The sequence below is a fragment of the Canis aureus genome, chromosome 15 (genome assembly GCF_053574225.1).
Source record: "Canis aureus isolate CA01 chromosome 15, VMU_Caureus_v.1.0, whole genome shotgun sequence".
Taxonomy (NCBI): Eukaryota; Metazoa; Chordata; class Mammalia; order Carnivora; family Canidae; genus Canis; species Canis aureus.
In genome coordinates, this window is record NC_135625.1 from 31,505,841 (window position 1) to 31,511,491 (window position 5,651).

The 5,651-nt window shown below is 41.6% G+C and overlaps 1 long non-coding RNA gene across 1 annotated transcript; it reads right to left on the bottom strand.

The window, feature by feature from the left end:
• Nucleotides 1-1,397: 1,397 nt before the first annotated feature.
• On the bottom strand, nucleotides 1,398-3,483 carry LOC144284455 (uncharacterized). Its single transcript, XR_013352862.1, has 3 exons — nucleotides 3,285-3,483; nucleotides 2,553-2,981; nucleotides 1,398-1,650 (listed from the first exon to the last, which is right to left on the bottom strand). It is a non-coding gene; the product is annotated as an uncharacterized LOC144284455 (long non-coding RNA).
• Nucleotides 3,484-5,651: the final 2,168 nt, after the last annotated feature.

Here is a 5,651-nt window from a genome sequence, read left to right on the forward strand (position 1 = left end):
CTGGGAATAGCAGATGATATTGTTAACCCCCAAATATTCAGAGGTCCCCAGTCAGAATAGACGAGAATCATGGAAGCCTCTGTATGACATACAAGAAAGGGCTTCAATCCATGTAGGGTCTGTGCATTCCCAGTTCCCATCCTAAGGCCTCATGAGATGAGGAAGTCTCAGGAATGGGCTGAAGTGACTTCTCAATGCCAAATTAGGAGCTTCTTTTGTTCTTTGAGAGAATGGGGAAAAGGAGGAAAGGAGTAATCCTTGATGATGAAATTTTGACATCTGAATAATAAACAGCTAGTTACGGTTTACTGTGTATTACTACTATTCTAGATGCTTTAATTCATTCACTCAAGTATTTATTGAGTGCCTCCTATGAGCCAATCTACATGCTACTTATTCATTCATTTATATGATGCTTGACCTCTTATGTGTCAAATATTGTTATAAATAAGTTTCATTCATTCATTCATTCACCAACAAGTACTTACTGACCACCCCTGTGTGCCTGGCACTGATTGATCTATGCTCTATAGCAGTGAACCAAACAAAGCCTCTGCCTTTATGGGCACAACACTCTATTTAAGATTTCCAGGCAATGTACAAATAAATGAGAAAAAAATAGAGTATATTGAATGGTATTAAGTCTTATGGAGAAAAAGGAAGTTGAGGGGAACAAACAATGCAGGTGGTAGATGTTGCTATATTTTGCCCTCATTGGTGAGCTGGCATCTGAGCAGGGAACTGAAGGAAGTAAGTGAGCATGACAAAATCAGAGGAAACCACAGTATAAAGACCCTGAGGTAGGAGCACGATTGGCAAACCTGAGAAAAAGCCAGGAAAGAAGGAGTGGTATGAGCAAGAGGGAGAGTAGCACCTTAGGTCTGAGGTGGTTGGAAGAGAAAGTGCCTAGAGCCTCTTGAAATCTAACTTGGATGAGAAATTCACCAGAGAGCTTTGACCATAGGAATGACTTGGTTTAAAAACAGCCTCCAGGGACACCTGGATGGCACAGTTGATTAAATGTCCAACTCTTGATTTCAGGTCAGGTTGTGATCTCAGGGACATGAGACTGAGCCCTTCATCAGGTTCCATACTCAGTGGAGTGGAGTCTGCTCCATTCATATGTGGAGTCTGCTTGAGATTCTCTCTCCACCTTCCTCTGTCCCTCCTGCTTGTGCTCTCTCTTAAATAAATAAATAAATAAATAAATAAATAAATAAATAAAGCAGCCTCCAGCTGCCATGTTGAAAAGACTGGAGAACATTGGCATGAAAATTGAGGGACAAATTCCATGGCTAGCACAATAAATAGTCCCAGCAAGAGGGGCAGGGGGCTGTGGTCTGTGTGGACAGCAGCCAAAGTGTGGAGAAGTGGTCAGGAGCTGCTTCTATTCTGAAGGGAGCATCCATGGGGCTTGCTGATGGATTGGCTGTGGTAGGTGAAAAGGAGAAGGAAGTCAAATAGGACTCCAAACATTTCATCCTGAGCAACTACAAGGGTAGAATTGGCATTTATTGAGATGAGAGGAGTTGCTGGGGAAACTGGGGAAAGAAGTGGGATGGGAACCTCAGTTATGGATATCATTGATTTTGAGAGTCTCCTGAGGTGGACTTCGGGGTGTCAGTCTGCAGTTCGAGGGAGGAGTCCAGACTGGGGAAAGAAAAGAGGGCAGAGGTGGCATGTAGAGTCACAGACCAAACAGGTGAACTGAGTGTGAGCTCAGTTCTCTGGGTCAGAGAGGAAGCCCCAGCCCTAGCTCTGGGCATGCCAATGTCTAGGAAATGAGGAGGAATCCAGAATGGAGGCAAAGAAATAACTGATGAGGTAGAAGGAAAATCAGAATAAACTAGTATTCTGGAGAAAGTGCTCAAGAAAGAGGGAATGGTTGACTCTGTCAAATGAGGGGGGGATGGGTCAGACACAGTGAAGCTTAAGAAATTTCCCTGGGAAATTGCTGGTGCCCCTACCCAGAGCTGTTCAGAGGGTGATAAAGACAGAAGCCTGATCGAGACATGTCAGGAACAACAGTATTTACATATTTAATTGCATAAAGGGTGGTCTATTACTATTATTATTCCATTTTACAGATGAGAGGACTGAGGCACAGAGAGAATTGAAGTAGAAGCCAGATGGACCAGCTCCGGAGGACACGCCCTTCATCACTTCTCTGTATGCTCTGAGCCTGACTCTCAAACTGGCCCAAGGCAGTGGAGAGGGCAGTGAGGCGCACTGATGTCTTAAGACAACCGCCATTTCGTAAGGAGGATAATAGTGTAGAGAGAATGTGGTCTTGCCTTCTGACACCCCCCAATCCATCTTTGCTTTTGGAGAGGAAGGCTGGACAAGACAGCCATGTGGGCTTGGACACGAAAAGCTATCCTTTGCTTTCTTGATGGCATTGTATGCTTCTAGAAGTTAATTCAGATTCTTCAGAACATGATAAATGTCTTTCCAGGAAAGAGGTAGCATTAAACTGTCATTGGTAATGATGATCACAAAGGGTAAGGTTTGGGGCTTTCATAGAGGGGTCTTGCTGTGAGTGCCATATTCACCTCGACTTATCCATGAACTCGCTGCAGTCTCTGTGTGCTGAGCAGCAGCAAACTCAAACTCACACTTCAGGTTTGGTTCTGTTTTTACTGGATCAACTTTCTTGTTAGCTGTGTCCCCATGCTCGTGAAAAGAATTCTCAAGGCCTCTGAGGTCAACTGGTGTGGAGGAGGGAGAGAGGAGGGCAGTGACCGCTGGTGAGCACTGCTGGCAGGTCAGTGTGCTGATATGAACTTGTAGCCTGCTCCTGGGAGGGGATAAAGGGAGAGGGGACAGAGGAACATTCTGCTTTTCTTGCCATTACTCAACATCAGAGCTCCTTTCCTTCAGGCCTGGCAGGGTGTTCTCCACCACTTACACCTGTAAGCCCTTATCGGCTCACGGGGGGATTGGGTGTGGTGACGGTGGTGATGGCAATCTGCATTCTTGTCCTTACCAAAAGGAAGACAAGAGAGGAAAAAATAAGATGCAATCAGAGAGGACAAACCATAACAGACTCTTAATCATAGCAAACAAAGTGAGGGTCGCTGGAGGGGTAGGGGTAGGGGGCTGCGGTAACGGGGTGATGGACATTAAGTACATTATTACACATGATGTAATGAGTACTGGGTGTTATAAAGTCTGATGAAACACTGACCTATACCTCTGAAACCAGTAATACATTATATGTTCATTAATTGAATTTAAATAAAAATTTTTTAAAATGAAAGTAATCGGGTAGCTGATAGGTTCACCTAAGACAGAGTTGAAAGAGCTCCAAAGATGTGTGTCCCTGTTTCTCAGGTCTTGTTGGGGTTGGCCTTTCCAGTGGGACAGAAGGCAGGGCTGGACTCCTAGACTCAATAGTGACCTCATTGAGCTCCGTGTTCTCCTTGGGGAAGGTTCTCCATGTTGCTCTTTAGGAGGCAGGACAAGGCAGGACCACTCATCATGCAGGTGGCATTTATGCTTTACAGGCTTGGGAGAAAGAAGCCATCAGACGGAGTCCCTGGACCCTCAGGTCCTGAGCTGACAACCTGAGATCAGTGAGCTCGCTTTGGCATTGAACTTTCAGTCTGAGCATCTGCAGCAATTCCAGAAGACTTTCCCAGTGGTTACATGACTATTTTCTTTACAAATGTTGGTCCAACTATAATCATTTTTCTCTTTGTTCCCAAACTGGAGAACTTTAATATCTCTCATGAAAAAGGAAGAATCATAATGATTCTGCTAATCCTGTGGTAATGACATGTATACTTCAAATCTAGCCCCTCCACTGAAAGAGAGGCAAAGACAAAGCTCAGAGACGTGTCATGACTTGCTTCTGATCACACAGCTAGGCTTTAGGAAAAACCAGTCCTCTTCACTCTGAGGAGTTTGCTCCTGCTAAAATGCCTGGCTGTTCTTTATTTATTAATACAGGTGATGAATTAATGGCAGGGCAGAAAGTTCAAGCCACCAACATCAAAGGGATGAGAGCTGACATGTGCATCCAAGAAATTTGATATGACTGGAGTAATTTGAAGATTTAGTTTCTGAGGGGCTTGTTTAGACTATTAGGAAAATGTGAGCCTAATCTTTATCTGCAATAAACAGGATTGGGAGCTGGTGAGCAGGGTGCAAGGGGATGTTTGGTGGCTTGTTTCTGGACAACCTTCCCCAAAAAGTGATGCGTGGAGAGAAATCTGCTGGATGTAGGAATGTGCTCCCACCATCTAGAATTCCTTAATCATTTCTTCTAAAAGATATTGTTTCTATGGCAGATTATAAACATTTGGGACTCATAACTTAATATTTGTTGCTTCTGCTGTGCCCAGCATCTCATAAGCACTCATATTTTTGGTGAATGAATGTAAATTCATTAAATTTACTAAATGACTTGTCCTAAGCTAACACACTAATGATACATTTAAATTTTTAAAAACTTTTATCTGACGTATTAAGCTAAAATGAGTAAATGAAAATGTAACAGGAATAAATGTATAGCCATGCATTCAGTTTCCAAAACATCAATGGGAACAAAAGGGAGAACACTGGTTTCAACAGCAGTTCAAATGCAAAAGCCAGGGATTTTAGTTTACAAGTCAGTAGAAACTGAATGTATGAAGCATGCACTAAGGAATTGATGTGTATTAGAAGATTTTAATAGAATAGTTTCTAGATCAAGGCTGGACATCATTACACTGTGCTCTTTGGTGATTAAAAATTACCTGGAATATTGGAATTGATAATCAGGGGTCGCGTCTTAAGGACGTTGATAAGATAGACCATGTTCAGTGAACAGAGCATAGGGAACTAAAACTCTGAATGTCATGATATACTGTGCCTTAAAAGAATTTAGAATGTTTAGCTAGAAGAAACAATCAAAAGTGACACAAATATTGATCAGATGATATTTTGAATCTCATACAAATTTTACAGCTATGAAGCAATAGCCATAAAGTACCATCCAAAGACCTGGGATAGTTAAAAGTGGTATCCGCAGCACAGAAGTCCCTGCTCCCATCGCTCAAAACAAGATTTAGGGTATAAATTAGGATGCTCTACAAACCATTGTTTTCTATAAACAAGGCTTTTTAATTATCCTTACCCACAAATAAAGATCATACATCTGTTATTTCCCCCAAATAATCATAGTCTTGTCAGAAATGTTAGGGAATTCCACAAATATTTCTTTTCTATTGCCTCAAATCATTAATAAGAAGAAATAAATAAATAAATAAATAAATAAATAAATACATCCTCTCTTTCAACAATGATTTGTTAATATCTACTCACAGGAGTTTTTTCTCTTTGGGTACAGGCTTTCAATCACATATGAGCTTACCAAACTGTAGTTCATTCAATGAATATATATTCCTGCCTTTTTAAAAAAGAAGCTGTATCCAATGCCTTACTCTGTGAAATCCCTTACATGCTAGGATACTAATGCTGTGAAAAAATAATGAGGTTAGTATTGCATGAGTTGCTGCTGTGGATTCTCAGATCCTTTTTTTCTAAGAAGCCTCAGTTCCTTTGTTTAATATTCAATTCTAGAATTTTGCCAGGAAATAACAATCCTTCTGTTTCCTTTTTGAAATTTGGGAAATCCTCTTTCCCATGACATCTCAAAGATTATGACA